Genomic DNA, 9,739 nt, shown 5'->3' on the forward strand with positions numbered 1-9,739 from the left:
TCAGTATCTGAAGTATTTGCTTCTGCTTTGAAATATCAACAGTTTCTGAACAAATGGTGTAGAACAAAAGCCCACAGAGGTAATATACTGCACAGTAATACAATGCACGTTAAATACCATGATTGTGATGTGGTTCATCAGTAATGACCTGGTTTTTAAGATTCATTAAAGTTTACCTTACTAGATGAAACTTGCAAATGAAGAGAATAGAATTCAAAGAGAGAATGGGCAGAATATTATGTTATTTAATCAAGCAACATTCTCCTTCTCTCCCGAACAGTGTCCTTCTTCTACCCTACTATCCCTTCAATACACACATTGTAAAAATTGAAGCAAATCAATTAACTACAACCTTTTTTTCAGGTGTATTTTTATCTGGCAAAGGTGACCCAGGATATGAGATGGGAGAACAGTGGTAGTAATTCTGATGATCTCTTACAGTAAGTATTTCTTATGCAACAGGTGCCAAGAGTTGAACACTTGCACAATTGGAGGACAACTTATTCAATGATGACAATGATAGAGCAGGTCGGGCAATGCATTAAGGTAATTTCTGTGGAAGTGTACATCATGCACTACTATTCTAACATTGTCCAAAGATATGTCTTTTTGAATCTGAAGGATCCTTTACTCTAAATAAGATATTGAAAAATTACTTGATTCTGTTAGAAACAGGTTAAATGAACAGCAAACAACAGGAATTCTGCAGATGCTGGAAATTCAAGCAACACACATCAAAGTTGCTGGTGAACGCAGCAGGCCAGGCAGCATCTCTAGGAAGAGGTACAGTTGACGTTTCAGGCCGAGACCCTTCGTCAGGACTGATGTTGCTTAAATGAACAGCAAATACTCTACAAAAGAACATGATGCATATATTAAACAAATTAGCCTCACTTGCTAAAACCATAATACTTGTATTTCCTAATGTGTTACAAGCTGTTCATTATATGTCCTTGAAGATATTCAACACAGAACAACAACTGGAATATGCTGCTGAGGGAGGGAAAATTGAATGGGTGGTGTCATGAAATAATTTATTGGAAGATGTTAGCTTTAAGGTCTGATATTGTGCAAAACATTGGAGATTGGGGAGATGGGAGGTTAGAGAGATTGGGGAAGAAAAGGTATGGAAGAAGCAGATGCAGAATACCCAAGGACTGAGAGGATTACAAAGCAATCAAGGACATTGGATCTCAGGATGAAATCGGTCTGATTGTTTGAAATAAAGACAGATTTGTTATAAAGTCAAAGAGTTATTCTGCCATACAAGATACTCTGCCCATTACATCCATTCCAACCATCCTAAAGTGATCCTATTTACTATCAAATGGGCCATGACCTTTGCAGCATGAGTGCTCACCTCGATACTTCTTAAATGCTGTAACAATCTCTGCCTCCACCACCTCCTCAAGCACCATTCCAGTTTCCAAAGACATTCTGGATGAAAACATCTTTCCACATATCTGCTGTAACCCACTTACTCCTCACCTTGGAGCTATGCCCTCAGGTTTCTGTTATGGGGAAAAATTATTATGTGGTGACCAGAATGGCACATAATATTCCAGATGTAGCTTGACCAAAGCTTTATTAAAGTTGCACTGTGATCTCCATGCTCTTATGTTTTATACCCAAGCTAATGAAAGCCAGCATCCAATAAGCCATCTTCACCTATGCTGCCAGCTTTAGGAATCCATCGGTTTGTCCAACCAGGTATCCTTGTTGTCCTTGAAGGACCTTAGGGCCCTTTCATTCATAATATGCTCATGACGTAGTATCCTTATTGGTTCTGTCGAAGTGCATCACTCAGTGTTACTGGGATAAAACACCACTTTCTATTGCTTTACCTAATATACCTGCTGACCATGATCATCTTCTAACCTAAGGTTATCCTCGTCACTATCACCAGTTGTTGTCATTTACAAGCTTACTAAACATACTTCTTACATTCATATCTGAATCAATTAATGCAGATATATTCTCAAGCAAAGAGGTTGAAAATACACATAAATCCTTCTCAGGCGATGTGCAGGGATAGACTACGGCCTAATTCTTCTCCAAATGTGCGGGTTCTGAGGTTCCTGATGAGGTTAATGTTGGACATAGTCTCTTCCACTGATGGACAGCACAAGATGCCCATTGGGGTAGGTGGATGCCACATTGTGAGGTGGTCCCCTTTTCTGTGGTGTACACAGGACTTTTATGTGCTTCCAATGCATGGGTTTGAGCTTCTCAATATCACTCTGAATCAGAAATTTCCAGGAGTTTGTTGAGATGTTGCATTCCTTCAAGGTGACTTTGAAAACACTGAATCATAACAGAATCTGAAAATATTGAACAAACTCAGCAGATCAGACAGTATCTGGTTGAAAAAGAAATTATGTTTTAGATCTTGGTGCTTAATACTAAACATTTATATAGGTGGTGCTTGACTGGCTGAGTTTTTCAACATTTCAACATTTGCATGGAATTCTCTTCTCATGACAGGGCTTGGAAAAAAAGTGTCTGCAATGAACTTGTCCTTCTAGTAGGCAGTCAATGCTGGGAATGCTGGCCTAGGAAAGGAAGTATTGGTTTACATTCTTTCAGCCAATGTAGAGAATTTTGCAGAGACAGAATTTTCATATCTTTGCAATGGTTTAGGATACCAGCTGTAAATAATCTGGATTTCAGAAGCACATAGAAAAGCAAGAATCACTGCTGCCTATAGACCACAAAATCTGCTCCAGATTTGAAATCTTCATCATCAAATGTGTTTTCTGTAGACCACATGTTCTCTGCTTTGTTTGAATTTTTCCTCATTAATTGCCCTTTCCTTCAATTGATCAAACTCTGTGCTGGTCTATTTAAGGTGATAGTGAATCTGTTCAGTGATGTTCAAAGTAAATTTTGTTATCAAGCTATGTTGGCATTGGTGGCATCCATTAGTCTCGTGAGACCATGGATCTGTGCCTGGAAAGTCTTGCTTGTCCTCTCCAGGGCGTAGGCCTGGGCAAGGTTGTATGGAAGACTGGCAGTTGCCCATGCAGCAAGTCTCCCCTCTCCGCGACACCAATGTTGTCCAAGGGAAGGGCAAGGGCCGATACAGCTTGGCACCGGTGTCATCACAGGAGTTGCCAGAATGAGGTTGAAGACAACGTCCGACTACCTTAGGGACTTCAGCTCCAGATTTGTCCTCAGGGTTTACTCCTGAAGCCTTTCCCGTGAGTGGGTACGCAAGGCAGCTGAGGTTTGAAATCAGAGTTTTCCCTCTCTTAGATGGACTGCCTTCCCAGGCTGACGAGCTCCATCTAACCGAATGTATATGTCACCATAAACAATCCTGAGAGTCATTTTCTTGTGGGCACACTCAATAAATCTATTGAACCGTAACTATAACAAAATCAATAAAAGACTGCACAGCTAGAGCATTACTAGAGTGCAGAAGACAACAAACTGTGCAAATGCAAAAAAGAAGGAACAATAATATAAATAAATAAACAATAAATATTGAGAACTTCGATAAGATGCCGCATATGAGGCTGCTTAATAAGATGAGAGCCCATGGAATTATAGGAAAGATATTGAAATGGATGGAGCATTGGCTGATAGGCAGAAAGCAAAGGGTGGGAATAAAGGGATCCTATTCTGATTGGTTGCTGGTAACTAGTGGCGTTCCACAGGGGTCGGTGTTGGGGCCGCTTCTTTTTACGATGTATATCGATGATTTGGATTATGGATTAAATGGTTTTGTGGCCAAGTTTGCAGATGACACCAAGATAGGTGGAGGAGCAGGAAATGTTGAAGAAACGGGAAGGTTGCAGAGAGACTTAGTTAGTTTAGGAGAGTGGGCAAAGAAATGACAGATGAGATACAACATTGACAAATGTACGGTTGTACATTTCAGAAGAAGAAATAATCGGGCAGATTATTATTTAGATGGGGAGAAAATTCAAAAATCGGAAGTGCAAAGTGACTTGGAGGTCCTCGTGCAGGATACCCTAAAGGTTAACCACCAAGTTGGATTGGCAGTAAGGAAAGCGAAAGCTATGTTGGCATTCATTTCAAGAGGAATAGTGTATAAGAGTAAGGAGGTGTTGATGAGGTTCTATGGGGAATTAGTGAGACCTCATTTGGAATACTGTGTGCAGTTTTGGGCCCCCTATCTTAGAAAGGATATACTGATGTTGGAGAGAGTTCAGAGAAGATTTACGAGGATGATTCCTGGAATGCAGGGGCTAACATTTGAGGAGCGTCTGTCGGCTCTTGGATTGTATTCATTAGAGTATAGAAGGATGAGAGGGGATCTCATAGAAACGTTTCGAATGTTGAAAGGGTTGGACAGAGTAGATGTGGAAAGCTTGATTCCCTTGGTGGGTGAGTCCAGGACAAGAGGCCATAGTCTTAGAATTAGAGGGTACCCAGTTAAAACAGAGGTGAGGAGAATTTTTTTTAGCCAGAGGTTCTAGAGTTGTGGAATTCGTTGCCACATACAGCTGTGGAGGCCCGATCATTGAGGGTGTTTAAGGAGGAGATTGACAGGTACCTAATTAGTCAGGGTATCAAGGGATATGGGGAAATTGGAACTAGATGGGTGAATAGTTTAGCTCATGGGGGAGCTGTGGAACAGACTCAATGGGCTGAATGGCCTACTTCTGCTCATTTGTCTTGTGATCTTGTGAACATGAGATGAAGAGTCCTTGGAAGTGAGTCTATTGGTTGTGGGAACATTTCAATATTGGGGCAAGTGAAGTTGAGTAAAGTTATCCCCTTTGATCAAGAGCCTGATGGTTGAGGGATAGCAACTGTTCCTAAATCCAGTGGTGAGAGTCCTGAGGCTCTTGTTCCTTCTTCCTGATGGCACAGCGAGAAGAGAGTATGTCCTGTGGTAATGAGGGTCCCTGATGATGGATGCTGCTTTCCTACGATAGCATTTCATATAGTTGTGCTCAATAGTTGGGAGGGCTTTACCTGTCATGGACTGGGCTTTATCCACTATATTTTGTCGAATATTCCACTCAAGTGTGTTTCCCTACCAGGTTGCGATGCAGCCAGTCAATATACTTCCCACTACACATCTACAGAAGTTTGTCAAAGTTTTAGATGTCCTGCCAAATCTCTGCAAACTCCCAAGGAAATAGAGATGTTGCCCTACCCTCTTTGTAATTGCACTTCTGTGCTGGGCCCAGGACACGTCCTCTGAAATAATAACACCTAGGAATATAAAGTTGCTGACCCTCTCCATTTCTGATTCTCCAATGAGGACTGGATCAAGGACCTCTGGTTTCTTTCTCCTGAAGTCGATAATCAGTTCCTTGGTCTTGCTGGCATTGAGTAAGAGGCTGTTGTAATGACACCACTCAGCAAGATTTTCGATCTCCTCCAATATACTGATTCATCACCACCTTTGATTCAGCTTACAACACTGGTGTCATCAGCAATCTTGAATATGGCATTGGAGCTGTGCTTAACCACATATTCATAGGTGTAAAGTAAGTAGAGCAGAGGGCTAAGCACACAGCCCTGTGGTACACCTGTACTGATAAAGATCATACAGGAGATGTCGTTGCCAATTCAAACTGACTGGAGTCTGTAAGTGAGGAAATCCAGAATCCAATTACACAAGGAGGTATTGAGACCAAAGTCTTGGAGCTTATCCTTAGTTTTGTAGGCATGTTGGTATTGAATGCTGAGCTGATGTCCTTGCTGGTTGTTAGCTTAAAATATTTGGGAAGTGGTGTATATTTTACCGGGTTTTGCCATTAACCTTTATTAATAGAGATAACATGATGGCTGGTGGTGCAGTGGCATCAGTACTGGACTTCAAGGCAGATGGTCCTGAGTTCAAACCGAGCTGGGTCCCAACTTAGGTGGCAGCAGTATTTGTGCAGGGGAAAGGCCTGGCAGTCTACTTTTGTATCTTACCATGAAAACCCTATGGACCCCATTGTCCAGGAGATCACGAAGAGTTGGACTTGAATAAAATGACTGAACAACAACAACGAACATATTAGAAACATGGGAGAAAGTTAGTAAAGGACATTTATCCTGAAGATGTTGAGTGTACATAATACTTTATTGTCGCCAAACAATTGGTACTGGAACGTACAATCATCATAACGATATTTGATTCTGCGCTTCCCACTCCCTGGATTATGAATATTAAATATTAAAAATATTAAAAATAGTTACAATTAGTAAATATTAAAAACTTAAATTATAAATCATAAATAGAAAATAGAAAAATGGGAAGTAAGGTAGTGCAAAAAAAACCGAGAGGCAGGTCCGGATATTTGGAGGGTATGGCCCAGATCTGGGTCAGGATCCCTTCAGCAGTCTTATCAGTTGGAAAGAAGCTGTTCCCAAATTTGGCCGTACGAGTCTTCAAGCTCCTGAGCCTTCTCCCGGAGGGAAGAGGGACAAAAAGTGTGTTGGGTGGGTGGGTCATATCCTTGATTATCCTGGCAGCACTGCTCTGACAGCGTGCGGTGTAAAGTGAGTCCAAGGATGGAAGATTGGTTTGTGTGATGTGCTGCACCATGTTCATGATCTTCTGCAGCTTCTTTCGGTCTTAGACAGGACAACTTCCATACCAGGTTGTGATGCACCCTAGAAGAGTGCTTTCTACGGTGCATCTATAAAAATTAGTGAGGGTTTTAGTGGACAGGCCAAATTTATTTAATTTTCTCAGGAAGTAAAGGTGCTGGTGGGTCTTCTTGGCAGTGAACTCTGCTTGGTTGGACCAAGTCAGGTCATTTGTGATATTGACCCCGAGGAACTTAAAGCTTTTGACCTGTTCCACTTGTGCACCACTGATGTAAATTGGGTCGTGCGGTTCGCTACTCCTTCTGAAGTCAACAACCAATTCCTTCATCTTGCTAATGTTGAGAGATAGGTTATTGTCTTCGCACGATGCTACCAGATTCTTAATTTCCTCTCTGTACTCAAACTTATCATTACCCGAGATACAGCCTACAATTGTTGTGTCATCAGCAAACTTAAATATATTGAGTTCGATGGAAACTTGGCTACACAGTCATGGGTGTACAGTGAGTACAGCAGGGGGCTGAGTACACAGCCTTGTGGGGCGCCAGTGCTCAGAGTGATTGTAGAGAAGAGCCTGTCCCCTATTTTTACAGCCTGGGTCCTGTCTGTGAGGAAGTTGAAGATCCAGCTGCAGAGCTGAGTGCTAAGGCCCAGGTTCCGGAGTTTAGGAATCAGTTTATTTGGAATGATGGTATTAAAGGCAGAGCTGTAGTCAATGAAAAGCAGCCATACGTATGCGTCTTTATTCTCCAGGTGTTCTAAGGAGGAAAGTAGGGCCAGAGAGAGGGCATCTGCAATTGACCTGTTGCTCCAGTATGGGAATTGCAAAGCGTCAAGGTTGACCGGTAGGCTATGGTTGATGTGTGCCATAACCAATCTCTCGAAGCACTTCATAGCAATTGATGTCAGAGCCACAGGTCGATAGTCATTCAGGCATGCCACCTTGCTCTTCTTCGGCACTGGGATTATCGTTGCCTTCTTAAAACACGAGGGGATCTTAGACTGAAGCAAGGAGCAGTTGAAGATGTCAGCAAACACTCCAGCTAGCTCGCTTGCACAGGCCCAGAGAATCCGTCCTGGGACGCCATCTGGGCCCGTCGCCTTCCTTGGATTTATCTTCAGGAAGGCTCTTCTAACGTCCTTCTCAGTGATGATGAATCTCGGTGTCACCAGGTCCGGTTCATCCTGAGGGAGTGGGACGCTCCTCTTTTGTTCGAATCTTGCGTAGAATACGTTAAGTTCATCAGGAAGAGAAGCACCACAATTACTGATATTCCCAGCCTTTTCTTTGCACCCAGTGATCTCATTTAGACCCTGTCATAGTCTACTGGCTTCCCTTTGGTTAGCCTGGACTTCCAGCTTGGCTCAATTTTGCCTCTTGGCGCCCTTAATGGCTTTCCAGAGTTCACGCCTGGATTCCGTGTAGCGGCTGGTATCCCCGGACCTAAAAGCCGCAGCTCTAGCCTTTAAGAGGGACTTGACCTCATAATTCATCCAAGGTTTCCGGTTATTAAATACGCGGATCGTCTTGCTAATGATTGGGAGGAACATTTGGCACTGAAACATTTCTCTGTTGAAGGACAGTTGGAGTTCAGAGCACTGCTCTTTGCACCAAGAAGAGCACCATTTGATTTGTTTGAAAACAGAAAAAAGAAAAACAACATTAAGTTGTATGTACGCAAAGTCTTCATTATGGATAATTGTGAAGAGCTCATTCCAGAATATCTGAATTTTATTAAGGGTGTTGTGGACTCAGAGGATCTGCCTCTTAATATTTCCTGTGAGATATTACAGCAGAGCAAATTTCTAAAAGTTATTCGTAAGAACCTGGTGAAGAAATGTCTGGAGCTCTTCACAGAATTGTCAGAAGACAAAGAAAACTACAAGAAATTGTATGAGCAATTTTTGAAAAGCCTCAAGCTTGGAATTCATGAGGACTCTCAAAACTGCAAAAAGCTTTCTGAGTTGCTCTGATACCATACCTCAGTGAGTGGGGATGAAATAGTATCTCTCAAAGATTATGTCTTGCGTATGAAAGACAATCAGAAACACATCTACTACATAACTGGAGAAACCAAGGACCAAGTAGCCAATTCAGCTTTTGTGGAGCGTTTAAGGAAACATGGATTAGAGATGATCTACATGACTGAGCCAATTGATGAATACTGTGTGCAACAACCAAAAGAATTTGATGGGAAAGCTTTAGTGTCTGTAACAAAAGAAGGTTTGGAACTTCTAGAAGATGAAGAGGAGAAAAAGAAGCAGGAAGAAAAGAAAGCAAATCTTGAGAACCTATGCAAGATTATGAAAGACATACTGGAGAAAAAAATAGTGTATGGTCTATTCATTGTACAACTAAGAGAACAAATCAATATTGGCTGGGGTTCCAACTCTGAACAGCACCAACGTGACCTTCGTCTGCATGCAGCAGCTCAATTACTGGTGTCCAATGAACCTTTGTTCTGGTCTGTATTTACTGTAGCTTGAGTAGTTTACATTGGCTGTAAAGATTAGTTATATTCCCATGAGCATTTTGCTTGAGGTAAGTAATAACTTTGTGGGAAGTAATATTCAGAGAAATGTTGGCACTTTTTTGTCACTTGTCTTCCCTGAGAAGGCTCTGTTGTAAATGTGTTGATTGACATTATATACTCCAGGAGTGCTCCTGCCAATATCTTGTACATTTGTAATAAGACTTCATTTATGTAATAATCCATATCCATTGTAATTAAGCATCAACTTTCCATTTTGCTTTTCTAATTAATTTCTGCATGTTTAATGTGATTCTTAAATTTAGGTACCAGATCAAAAATATTTTGTAAATTCCCTGTATTTAAAGAATATTATGCTCTCATATTCATCCAGACAAACCTCATACTTACCCACAAAATTCTCCATCTGCCGGATTTTACCCACTCACTTAACCCGTCAATGTCCCTTTGCAGGCACTTGGCAGCCACTCCTAAGCTTATTTTCCCACCTATCTTTGTATTGTCAGCAAATCTGGCAGCAGTACAGCTAACCCCTTCAATTAATTTATTAATGCATATAGTGTATAGTGCAGGCACCAGTGCTGATGCCTGTGATACCTCATTAGTTATAGCCTGCCAATCTGCAAATGACCCAGCTTTCTTGAACCTGTTTTATTTTTGCTTATTTACTATTTCTTTCTCCGTGCAATATATTAACTGCTAAAATCATTATCTCTAATATTCAC

At 41.5% G+C, this 9,739-nt stretch overlaps 1 pseudogene; it reads left to right on the top strand.

Moving 5' to 3' along the window:
- Window positions 1-8,052: 8,052 nt before the first annotated feature.
- Window positions 8,053-9,009, top strand: LOC140198403 (heat shock protein HSP 90-alpha-like; annotated as a pseudogene).
- The last annotated feature ends 730 nt before the right edge of the window (window positions 9,010-9,739 follow it).

The sequence above is a fragment of the Mobula birostris genome, chromosome 5 (genome assembly GCF_030028105.1).
Source record: "Mobula birostris isolate sMobBir1 chromosome 5, sMobBir1.hap1, whole genome shotgun sequence".
In the NCBI taxonomy this organism is placed as follows: domain Eukaryota; kingdom Metazoa; phylum Chordata; class Chondrichthyes; order Myliobatiformes; family Myliobatidae; genus Mobula; species Mobula birostris.